Here is a 13,228-nt window from a genome sequence, read left to right on the forward strand (position 1 = left end):
ATGACACTAAGCAGACTAATTCAATCAGAGATTTAGTCAACATAACAGTAACTAGACTAAATCAAAATAAAATGACTAAATGGTGAGTAGTCACACTGTCACAATCTAGTCACATTTTAGTCATTTCAACAATGAGACTAAATCCAAAAATGTGTGTCAACATCAACACTGCTTATATTATTTTCACACTTGCTTGAAGAAAAATAAGATTTGAAGGCTGAAAATGAGACCAAATGTATTGCTAAGACATTTTGCACTGCTGATTTTTTGGTGAGTGTGAAAGGGAGAGAAAAAGGAAAAGAAAACTAGAAGTAGTAGGAAGGAGTTGGCATTAGCTGAAGTCATTACAGACGATGCACCATGAACTGAATCTCTTCTCTCTTATAGTTGGGGTAGTTCACCAATTCCTAAAGTATTGTTTGTGGTGTCTCTCTCTGCAGGATGGATGTCAGCCACTTTTATTGCCCCATGCTGCAGTGACACAGTCGTGTCACTGAGGTGACAAATCACAGGACAGCCTAAGCAAAGGTGTATGTCAGCACCTTGTCAGGAGATCCCGCTGGCCTGGTTTATCCTCTGCCTGGGACCACAAGTGATCACAGTTTGATGGCTCAAGCCATGCTCTTCACAGGGACATTTCTTATTCATGTCACAATGCTGTCATTGACGTTTTAGAGTCTGGTGGAGCACTATGATGATGATAGCACAGTTCCTATTAGCGGCACGCAATCTGATATGCTGACAGAGTTCTTATCATTATGTCGACACCATCAGTATCTCACCTCTGAATACAAATCATGTGTAAGAGTCTCCTATAACATGGAGGGATTATATGCTGTCCTGCCCTCCTCTCCACAGCTTAAATTCCATACCCACATCACATTTGGCGGTGTGAGAAAAATACTAACCTCTTGGAGCCGTTTCCACTTGGCTGCTGCCGCTAATCGAATATGAAATCTAAATGTGCATGCTTTCCCCTAAGAAGGTATATCTATTATACATTACCCTTTGCTCCACTGATACATCATACATTAACCTTTGCCAGCTGACAAGTCATTAACTGGCCTTGTTAACTGAGATGCATCGGCAGGCACAGAGGCATTTGCCACAAGTTCACTTTTCCCCCAACCTTCACACCCAAATATAAAGTAAACTCCTCAAGGGTCAATTTCAGTGGCCCCACCGATGGCTGGACACATTAGAAGCATAAAATGCTGTGGGATTTGTGGCACTATCAGTGGCCCCCAGTCTGACAGGGGCACATATTTTGGCGTCTCCTCACTCCAGGACAGTGACACGGCAAAAGGTCAAAGCCCCTGAGCGTGCTACCGAGTTGGCAGAGGCTTGGGAGCCCCTGCTGAAAACCTGCGGCAGCCAACCAGCTTTCATGGCTCAGCGCTCCCTTCCCGTGCTCTCCCCAAGCAAACAAATACATTTGCATTTCATTCCCACTCCACAGATGGGCTCGAGACAGAAATCATAGAGCACGAGAGATTATGCAAGGGTGAGCTACAGCATGATTTAAAGTGTGTATATGCTTCTGTATATGAGTTTTTTTTGAAAGTGCATGAGTGGTTAACACAAAAACAAAAACCGGAAGAGATGAAAAATGTGGCACTTTTACCAAATAGGTCTGGTAATAAGTGAAATTTTACACATCCACTGCACAGAATTACACAAAGTACTCCCTCTCCCCATGTTAAAGTATATTAGAGGAAAGCATTTTGAGAATAGAGAGTAGAGAATAAAGAGCACTTGAGTGAAAATGCATCTTGCCTGAATCCCTGAAGTCCTTGCATGCAGCCATTACCCTTCTTGTGCATGATTCTCTGATGCCTCATATGCTCTGGTAAAGTGCTCCACTCATTAAAAAACAATGTGATATCTCCAATTTCTAATTAAATAGGGCATTATCTCAAAGACAAGCTGGAGTGGAATGAGGCCCTCAGACGAGTTATGAAAAAGACTAGCTGCTCATGGCCTAATCATGTTTATGTTGATCTCAATGGTGTCTTCTCACTCAGCTGATACTCGGGGATAAAGCGGGGTTATTACGCAGCTAATCTATCCAAGAAAATGGTTATGTTTTTCCAAATCTGTTGGTAATTTGAAGAGTGCTACTTTGCTGAAGACAAAACCCATGTGGATTGAAGGGGGGTTGATGGAAAATGAATATGATCTAAATAGGTCTTTGTTTTCTTCAGATGGTTTTCATTTCCACCCAGTATCAGTGTCGCATCACACAGGAAGTGTATACTGGAAGCTAAACTCATACTTCATTGTCTAAATGGCCTCAGCCGCAAGAAAAATAGTTTGTGCCTTTCAGTCAGGGCCAGATAAGGCTAAATAGTAAGGAGGAAAGAGACAAAGACCTGTGGTGAGGCAGATCAGAGGTGTGATATAAGTCACGGTGGATGCCTATAGTCTTTTTTAATTTATTTGATTTTTCTGAGCTAATTCTCCTGATGCCGGAAATACCAAATAAAAGTAGGCTAGACTTTGGGTGGCTGTTTTGCATCATTTGCTGTCTTCATCTATTATTGATTTTTTTCCTTTATGTAGGTGTGTGTGTGTGTGTGTGTGTGTGTTTCAGTCTGTCCACACACAAGGCTCTCGATGATGTCATCTGTTTCTGTACCTAGGGAGCGCTGCATTTCCCACTTCCCTTTTTCCAGGACAGTGCTCTAACACAACATGGAAGGGGCATCCTTTTGTCACTGTGCCGCTGCCCCGCTGGCGGGCGGAGCGGCTCATTGGCCTGAATATTCCAGCAAACGGTAAGTGTTTCACTGTCAGCTCACATCACATGCACCGAGCATGATGGCCGCTTCCTGTATGGGTGTGTATGCGTGTGTGTGTGTGATCACAAGGAGTGAGGGGTAATGGGTTTAAAGAGCTGAAAAGCCACTTTGAGCCGACAGAGGCTACATTAACAGCCCCAGGTACGACAGTAATGTTGATGTTTATGTCTGTCAGACACAGACACTGGCAGAAACTGTGCTCTGTAACTCCCATAAGTTTTTTTTTTTTTTTCCAAAAGCAAGCAGGATCTTTCTTCATGAAAAAAAGAAACATAAATTGTTTTTCCTGCAGTTAGATGGCTGTTCAATCCTAGGAAAATAACATGAAATTTACAATGCAACAATACAACGTCATAAAAACATACTTACTGCACTGCAAAAAAGTAATCTTAAAGAGTCGTATAGTTTTATATTCATTCTTAAACATCCTGAAAAATTTGACAGTGGGATGGGATAATCCCACTTGTTTCCAGTGCAGGTTCACTTGTTTCAGGAATTTTTCTGGTAACAGGTACCGTTATGCCGAATAAGGCAGACCAGCCCTCTAGTATCAAGAAAATAACACTTCATTCAAAAATATTCTGGAAATTAGTTGATTAGCACTGGAAACAAGCAGGGCTACTTCACTCCACTGGTAGATTTTTTCACTAGTTTTCAGAAAAACATGATTTTAACACTGAATATGAGACATAACAAACGAGGTGAATATTTCTGCTGTGTGTCTTGTGGTTCAGCGATGCGAGGGAGGGCATTGTAACCCCTGGTAACATTAAAGCAATCTAGCATGCATCAGTGACTTGATACTGTGTAAGAGAATCTGCCCTAAAAAGGCACCTTTCCTGTCGCCGGGCCAAGCTGGCATCGTGCTTCCAGACCAAGGCACCATTCATGTAGAGATGACAAGGACACAGCCGAGATGACTCCTTCCAGCGCCGCGCTGCCTCGGCCTGATAAAGACACATAATTACGCAGCTGCATTTATCTCGCAGGGTCAATCCCATCTCCACCTGATGATATTAGGAACATTCCATGACCAAAGCTCAGTTCAATTTCAGATAACATTGTCTCCACCGTTTCACTCAGCAGGTCACTCAGCTGCGTAATGTAACGAACCTGAAAAAATTCTCATAGATGGCAGAGGGGTTTTTGTACTGTCAGAAGGGCAGAGATGGCTCCCGACAATGCATGGCGAAGCTCCTAAAATACTGAGCAGGAAGATCAGGAGAGCACAGCAATGTCATCCCCTCTCCAAAAATATATGTCTTGTGGGTCCATTACTTACAGGAATACACTTCAATTACTGTTATTACTGTATAATGCATTTGGATTACATCTGACTGTAATGAGTAAATATATTCCTCATTAGTAAGTGTAACCTCTTGACTCTTACCGACAGTGCAGTATCATTTGTCTCCATAATGTGTTGACAGATTTGGTACTGTAGTTGCTTGTGTGCATAACAGATTATTCCTTTGGGGCTTTGTTATCCCACAGACATAAGAACAAGGTGATGACTCAGTGTGACTTTTGAAACCTATCTCATTTCACCTAAATACCTTCTTCTATTTCTGAGCACCAGCACTAATGAGTAGCAATCATAAGCCAACAGTGAATTATTGATAAAACCTAAATTGGTATTGATTGAGTCCTGGAGTGAAGGAAATAGGGGTGACTAGCCCTTTACACACCATCGAGAAATATCACAATCACCGCACTTCAAATCTATTTCCAGCCATCCTCTATGGAGCATGAACAATCACATTTCCTGCCAGTTCCTCAAATGTCTACTGGCATTTCACTCTCTCTCCCCGGAGCTGGACACTTTATGGAGGTCTTTAGGGAAGTTGCATGGGGGGACTAGGATCACCTTGGCCATATGGGCCTCAGTGGCTCTCTAAATGTCATGGATAAGATGGAAATATACAGTAAAGACTGGAGACACAACCCCTTCGCCTAGCTCTGTAAATCAGCCACAGGGTTGGCAAATAGCCCGCAATCTCAACAGCAGCACTCAAGAGCTGCTGTTTCCACTGCTTAGATAATAATATTTCAATCAGCCATGGTTTTAAAAATTTTTGTATGAAACTGAATGCCATTGAGAATGACGAAAGCCAAAAAAAAAAAAAAAAAAAGAAAAAAAAGTCCATTATGTAATAAATCAAGTATGCTTTGTTAAGTGGTTACAGTAGTTTTAAGTGTGGATCTCCTTTCCTGTACTTTGGTCAATTTACAAACTTTTAATTGTCACCTTCAGCAGTAGAGAAATGGTTAAAGATTATCATTGTGGAAATAAGTGCAGTATTTTGACATGGTTTTCACGCACTGTAACATATACATTTTAGTATAATGAGTTGCATGATAAATTCCTCTTAAGCAGCAATTTGTATTCATGGGCAAATTCATAAGATGCTGATATACCATAGGAGGCCGGTATTCCAATCTTATGAACTTGCAGTGTTCAATATTCCTTGGCACTTTTCTATATGATGAGGGGATTATTGCAAAGATATGGCATAGCTCTGTGGATATAGGCAACTAAAACTCATATGTAAATCTAAATTAAGCTGAATTTGCAGGCTGCATTATATCCGTGTGAACAGTATTGTCCTCTCTCAAGAGTTACGTTCTGATGGTATTGTTGTTCGGCTGACAGAGAAAATGGTTGCTGAAGCAGCATCTCGGTAAACCACAGGAGGATCAGTGTATGTGTAACTTCCCACAAGGTTACAGTGAGAAATTACTTTATGATGCTCCTGTCTCCTAATCAAATGCAACAGACAGCACCTCCTACTATGAAGAATAAGAAGCTCAGCCTACACCATCAATTATGCATCAAAGATGGTCTCTTGATACCAGCTCAAAACACAAAAATTTGCTCTTGGTGTGTGGTGGGGTGTGAGTGTATGTGTGTGTTTTCCTCTTTGGATTCAGACCACCTCAATAATGCATTTGGTTGTTTTCCTACTGTAATAACCTCAAACTCAAACACATTCTGCATCTCCCAAAAGATGTTTTCTTTGGACATTTGGCCACATCAGTGTAACGGCTAATTTGTGTGTCACTGACAGAGCTGTCAGTAAAGAATCAGCGCTGAATTAAAGTTTCAAGGCAGCTGCTGGCATGCATCAGGGAGGAGTTGCGTACAGGTGTATGGAGACATGGAGGAGCTGTAAGTGCTGGCATTACCTGTGGGGCACCAGCTAGGAGAGTATAACAAGCACTGCTGGGAAACTCAGAGGAGACTGCCTTCATTTTCATTCAGGAACCGCTGCTGTGTACTTTATCTTAATGGTGACAGCGCTCTATATCATTGCAATTAGTTGTTTTTTTTTTCCAGCACAGACACTCAAGGGTCTCATTGGGGATAAAAAGGGAAATTTTCCTCTAACAGATAAATGACTGCAACGCTACAAAACATGTGCTCTACAACTAACACTAATGTCAGATAACTGCGGTTTTTGTGCATCACCACTGAGCTGTAAATACAACCAACTTATGGCTTGCTTTTGTGGAGATCTATTTCCTAGTACCACTGAGGACGAGAAAATATGAATATGCTGCAAGAACAAAGGAGATGCTTTGTCACTGTTTGCAGCACTGCCACCCTCACAACTCTTGATAAAACACAGGCTCAGCACCAGTGCTAACAGGTCATGGATGAATTAGACTGGAAAAACAGTGGGTGATCTCACTGTGTGACTCAGATGAAACTTAAGTTGCTTACAGTGTTGTATGTGACAGAGAACAACAGAAGGTGGAGGCAGACTGCTGCACTTGTGTTCAGGTCTGGGCTAGTCAGGTGTGAAATTAAACAGGAAACAGACATGGCCACACAAAAATGGGTAGGCCTTTCTCATGTATAATTGATAAAAACACTCCTCATGTGCATCATTTAAAATACTGAACATAGTTTATCAATGAATTATAAAGTGAAGTATGGTAGGCTACGACCCAACAACCATAGCTTACAGAAAAAAAAAATATAAACACATCAAGACGATTTGTTTGACTTGGTGCTGCTTCAAAACAAATTCCCAGCATCAGGTCAATTAGATCAAATCTCCGGTCCCTGCATTGGAGAACATGAAAATAAAGAAATTGGGATTTATTTCCCGGTAGCCAGTGGCAGCGAGCACAGCTGAGGGGGCTAAGGAAGATAAAATGGTGGAAAGAAAAATAAATGGAATCAAAACAAAAGGTGGGTGATACAAGTCAGCTGTCAGTAGGAAAACACATCCCCCCCAAGCAGCAATCAAAATTCATATACCCTACTACACTGAATCCATCCTCCACATGTGCATGTGTGTATGTGTGTGTGTGTGTGTGCATACTGTACATGTGTGTGTTCCAGAGGGGGGGAAATGAACAGCATACTGAATTATTGAGTTGAATTTTCACGGGCTGAAGGTCACTGTGTGAGGGGGAAAAAACCATATGTGATTAAAAATGTATGTTTTCTTATTGTCTGCCATGCTGAGTGCTGAAATAGCCAAAATCATGGAGGCAATCATTCCCAGAGTCAACACTATCAGAATAGTCTCTCATGAAAGAATATTAATTTTAGTATGGACAATATGAGCTATATGAGTGTCAGATATAGTGGAAGTCCATCAGAAAGCTACAGATGACCAGTCACTAAAAATACAGGACTATGATATAATAATTATGATTACAGCCCCCATTAGAATGTCATAATTGATTTTTAAGGAGCTTCTAAGATTTATAAGTCCCCTGTGCGGTCAAACTTTACTCCGATAACAAAGATTTCTGCACCAGGAGAAATCATGTGTGGACTAATTGGATTATCAGTGGAAAATTACAAAATGATACCATGGCATTGGCAGTAGTCCTCTTAATGAGCTCTTTCCTCGTAAAAGTAGCACTGGTCTTCTCTTATGGCCTAATTGATATTTCATTAGAACCTTTCTATTTATGATTTTAATGGCTTGTCCTGTCACAGTGTGAGGCAGGGTTGTTAGCGGGACTAGCCTGCGGTTGCTGTTGGATATATAGTCAGCTTCAATGTGGCTAGGATGGGATCCAATAAAGAAGCGGGATTTATGCTTTTACCCTTTGGATACAGGTTTACAAGAACATAGACTCATTAAATAGATCTAGATGTTCCTCCCTATCACACACACACACACAAGCGCGCGCACACACACACACACACACACACACACAAGCGCACACACACACACACACACACACACACACACACACACACACACACACAGAAACCTCCACATGTCACAGTTATTTGATTTGATGGATATTGTACGTTTCATCCCAGTAAGGAAACTACTGTATTCCCAGCCAAGCAAAATACCAGCCATTTAGACCCTACCTACTCGCTGGTAAGATATACACACTATACGCACTGCAAAATTCTCCATTTATTTCAGCCGTTTAGTCTTATCTTCAGTTTTAAAGCCGTGTTTTTATTAAAACTACTGAAAAAACATACGCTAGTGGGATGAATAATCCCCTTGCTTCCAATGCAAGTTCACATATTCTGGGATTTTTTCATAAATATGTTGAAACAAGGCAGAATAAGGCATATCAACCCACTATTACCAAGAAAAAAGACACTTGATCCAAGAAATGTTTGGAATGAAGTTGATTAACATGGAAATTATGGGATTATCATATCCATCTAGCAGATTTTTTTTTTTTTTTTTTTTTTTTAAAGAAAAACAAGGCTTTAACACTGAAAATGAGATGCAATGACTTGTGATGGAGATTTTTTTTAGCAGTGTAGTAGCTTTTGTGGACAAATCCTATTCCCACAACTCTCTCTCTTTCTGTCTCAAGTGGGATGATGCCTGCTGGCCCGACCTGCCTCATCACTGCTGCATATGATGTAGTGTACCTCCGCCCTCGTTAGGGGGTTCGGCTGGAACTGACAAGTGATGGCTCTCCAGGCCTGACATGACACCAGCTCCAGCTGCAAACCCCCATCACTTCCTCTTTACAGCTTGATGAATGCTAATGGTGGATCCCGAGCTCATATGCTGGCAGAGGCCACGGCGGGGGAATCAGATTCGGTGGCGGGGGGTTAGTGAAGGGAATCTGGTAAACCAGCTAATAGATTTGCCCTGCCAAAAGGAGCCTCCTCTCTCTCCTCCCCCTACACCTGTCCTAAGCCCCTGGACCACTTGACAATTTGTCACACTACTCTTTCCTTTCTCCCGAGCTCATTTGCTCATTGGACATGGAGACACAGGTTAGCAACTACACAGCCATTTGGAGAAGCTATGGGCGTCACTGGCTCTTTGACACGGCAGAGCTCATTAAGTGTTAAGCCACTGTAAAAATCTTTTAGTGAGCCCACAAATCTGTGAGCAAAAATTCCTGGTATATTCACTGCAACTTGATTGGAGAAGTCCTTTTTGCATGCTCCTTTACTTCTGAGGCAGCCAAAAGTTTCCAAGGTGTGGTACATCATGCAATAACAAGCTCTGCGCTGGAAATACATGATTACAAGCAGAGGGCAGCCCTATGGGCATCTTTGTTTTTTAACATGAAGACTTATGAGTGTAGCCGGTTATAGGGAGGGTCCACAGCTACAGCATGTTGGGGAGTAGAGAGACAGGCATGGCACAGTGGATTTGCTCTGATCAAAGGAATAAGACTTTGATGAATGCTGTTCATTAGGCACACCCGAGTGGGTTTAAGGGAGAGGACTTAGGGACATGAAGGGAGGGAGAAAGATAGAGAGAGAGGGGGAGAGAGAGAGAGAGAGATGGAGGGAGAGTAACAAAAAAGAGACTGTTATGGTGTTGAAGATTCAGATGAATGATAATATGCCATCTTTGCCATATTTTCTACCTTGACAGCCAACAATCCAACATTTCTTCGCATTAAGCTTCCATTCAATCTGCAGAGTGGCCACTGGGGGGAGACAGTCCTCTTGTGAGTAAAGCCTTGATCTGCTCCATTCCTCATTCACAGCAAGAATACAGTCCTTTACCACACACATTAGCCTGACCTGTAGAATTTTCCAGTATTAATCTGAAATAAATGGGTAGTGTGTCAGTGCAGAGAGTAACGTGTTAATCTGAAGACATGAATCATGAGCAACCATTAAAGCGCAGCCACTTGGTGGGAAAAATCAGTCGCCCTACAAGTGGAGCTGACTGATTGTTTCACGGATGGAGGCTGACACACACAGAATGGCGAGTGACAGATGAACTTATCCACCACTCATTAATATCTACAGCAAGATTACAAGTGTAAACTCAACTTCCTCTGTGCGTGTGTGTGCCAAGGTATGCCTCTACTCGTGTCAACCCACACATGCTGTGTACAACAAGCATGTCTCCCCATTGTGTGGGAAAACCAGGGTCCAAAGGCAGATTGGTATGACTGCAAGGAATGCCAAACAACAATCTGTCTCCTGTGTTTGCCGCAGAAGTGTGCAAATTGATTTGGTATGCTCTCTGCCTACACTTTTGTTGAAGAATATGGAAAAAGAACCAGATGTCACAAGCATTTTTCTGAGGTACCGGAGATTCAATTCCAGAGATATGAATGCCATTCCAGCAAATCTGGTCCGGGGATATTAATGGAAATAGTGGAGAACCTGTACTTCCGAGTGCAACTTAAAAGAATTCTGTTTTCACATAGGCATCCTCCGCACTGTCAATTAGATTGCACTCTCACATGTGAAAACGCTCAAAAGCTAATGCAGCATATGGAGTTTAATGTAAACTGGTCTGGTTGGGGTGTTTGAATATTCAAGAGTGGGGGCATGACAAGGCAAAGTGTGGGCCATTTAATAACCAGTCCTGGTGATACACACTGGCCAGGTGATATTTTAGCTCATTAGACTGAAGATGTTTTCATTAATGTTCTCTGCCTTTCGTTTATTCAAATCAGAAGTATGTTCAGCAAACAGAGTGACAGGCAATTAACTTTCCGACGACTGCTTCTAAATTACATATCAATTATGTGATAATGAGTAATTAGACTCATTCATATGTGCTTGATGCTGTAGGAAGCAGCATGGGGCAAGAAAAGAAAGGATATCTGAAATGCGGTGTATCATAGTCCTGTGCAATAGTTACACAGGGTTATGGTGTAACAACAAGCATTCTTTATGATTTACTTTATACAAGATGGCTCCTCTTGGCCAACACAGCTTTAAATGAAAGACATACATGCTTGCATTTTGTGGAATTCTTTTTGTGAGCCTTTCATGGCATAGGGACTTTGAATATTTGACTTGTAAGAGTTAAGAAGAGGGAGCCAAAAGCCAAATGGTGGTTGGTCCTCTCCACGCTGCAGTATCATCTGTAACAGAAAGACCCTCTCCTGCTTTTGAGAGAGATCCTTTATATGACAAGAGGGAGGCCCTGAGCCACTGTGGAAGGATAACCCTGCACTTGCTCATTATTCTTTATACTCACAATTAATGGAAGGTGGTTTTTCCTCCTTTCTTCTTAAAGGGCATCTCTTGAGTGATAAACTCCAGATGCAAAGTGGTTTTGAAATCTGCTAGAATGGTTTGAGGGATAAAGGAGTGAGGGGAGGGTGGGTCATAAACTGTGCAGGGAAGGAGTAACTACATTTGGATGTGAGATGAGAGGCTCGGCAAAAAGGTAGGAGAGAGAAAAAGAGACATCAAAAAGGGGGGAAAATAAAGAAAGCTCTTTTAAATACCATATCCATGATGCACTGCAATAATCAGCAATTCCACTTCAAAGCTCTCTGCACTGTGGAGTGAAAATGAGCTTAATTGTGCTAATCCATCTAGGTTACAGATATGAGAATCTTGGATACCTCTGTATGTTTCAAATACATTTGCAACTTCTTGACCGTGTTATTTTACTGGTGCACAGCCCCTTAAATGAGGACGACGATGGGTGAGGACAATTTGACTTCTGAACTTCATCCCACATTTCTCATAGCCTTCACCTGTTGATTTAATTTTCTGAGTCACATCCCACACTACAGCCCTGTAAAACCCATGGAATCCACCCATTATGCCAAAACACCACAGAAATGCTTTGTTTTCTCCCTTGGTAGGCATACATGAATGATGCAGCTGCTCCACTATAAAGCCACTATAAAACCTTGGCTTTACTTAATCAAACTGATCAATTATACATCTACAAAATATACTTTGTCACTTAGTCACTGTCAGCCTTGTATAACTAAAAGACAATATTTATACAAAAGCCAAAATAAAGGAAATACAACTTATTAAAACATATTTTACTGGGCCACAACACGCCAGCACAGAAAAGCTTCGATGTGCTTTGGCTGTGCTTTTTACACGTATCTGACATGACAGAGGAATGTGGCACCTTCACCCACAAGAAATGATGTTTGGTATTTTGCCATTGAGGGTAGAACATTTCACATAGGTGGGATTTAATTGGGATTGGGGTCTGGCAACTGAAGTAACCTTGACATATAACATAGTTCACATAGTTTTCATGCTACTTTACATAAACTATATACTCGTGCAGCACTGCTTATCCGTAGCAACTTTCAGTTTCAATACGTTAACAGTTTGAGATGGTAGTGATCTCCCCCCAGACACACGCACACACAAACACACACACACACACACACACACACACACACACGCACACTCTTCCTTGTTGAGACCAACAAATAAGAGTTTGCATCAGAAACAAATCTTGAATATGTAAACTACAGCTGCATGGCCGTATTAATTATAAATGCAAATAACACTGTCCATCTTGTAAAAGAGATTTTATAATGTGTAGGATTTGCACATTTATCCCGTGAGAAAAACATATGTTTTATGCATGGTCCTGACACACCAATCTCATATTTCATAAATGTCACACAACCCCTCCCTTTAAGACGACTTAAGAAGCAGCCATCTTTCTTTGGCAAAAGCATTTATCTCTGTATGACTTTGCCATGGCACAGAAAATGAACTCACGGCAGTATAATTAATAGAACACTGTGTGGTGAATGCAGTGGCAGCAGGACACAGAGGGGGTGTTGGGAGTATATCTGGTGAGGTGCCTGTCAGATCCCTATAAACCCGACGTGTTTGGCTGGCACAGTGCCTTCTGATCCAGGATGATGATCCACACACAAAACTCATCCCAGATATAAGAGAAGCACAAACAACATAAAACACTGGAGTCACTCTGCACTCCACAAAGAACTCAGGGTCAAACTTGCTGCAGTCAAGTTCACATGCATGTTCTTAATCTGGCTACGATGCCTGTCTTACTCCTTTACCAAACAGGTTACTGTGGCATGTAAAAATCTCATTCCTTTCACTTTTGGGCCAACATATTTTCACTTTTGCTCACACTTTTGGTTCCTGAGGACACTCAGGAACTTGCAGACTTGCACAAGATTAAAGTTATATTTTATCAACAATAGCAATACTTACTGTTACAATTACAGTTATCATTATTTCTCCCGCAGGCAAA

The 13,228-nt window shown here is 41.6% G+C and overlaps 2 protein-coding genes across 2 annotated transcripts in view; both read right to left on the reverse strand.

The window, feature by feature from the left end:
* Positions 1-13,228, reverse strand: part of LOC115354312 (inositol-tetrakisphosphate 1-kinase-like) — a 578,973-nt gene that overhangs the window by 228,883 nt on the left and 336,862 nt on the right. The gene's annotated exons all lie outside the window — the stretch shown is intronic.
* Positions 1-13,228, reverse strand: part of c22h14orf180 (chromosome 22 C14orf180 homolog) — a 150,470-nt gene that overhangs the window by 36,390 nt on the left and 100,852 nt on the right. Inside the window, exon 3 of the mRNA XM_030044663.1 lies at positions 3,636-3,748. The gene's annotated coding sequence lies outside the window, so the exon portion shown is untranslated. The remainder of the gene's footprint in view (positions 1-3,635; positions 3,749-13,228) is intronic.

Source organism: Myripristis murdjan, chromosome 22 (genome assembly GCF_902150065.1).
Source record: "Myripristis murdjan chromosome 22, fMyrMur1.1, whole genome shotgun sequence".
Lineage (NCBI taxonomy): Eukaryota > Metazoa > Chordata > Actinopteri > Holocentriformes > Holocentridae > Myripristis > Myripristis murdjan.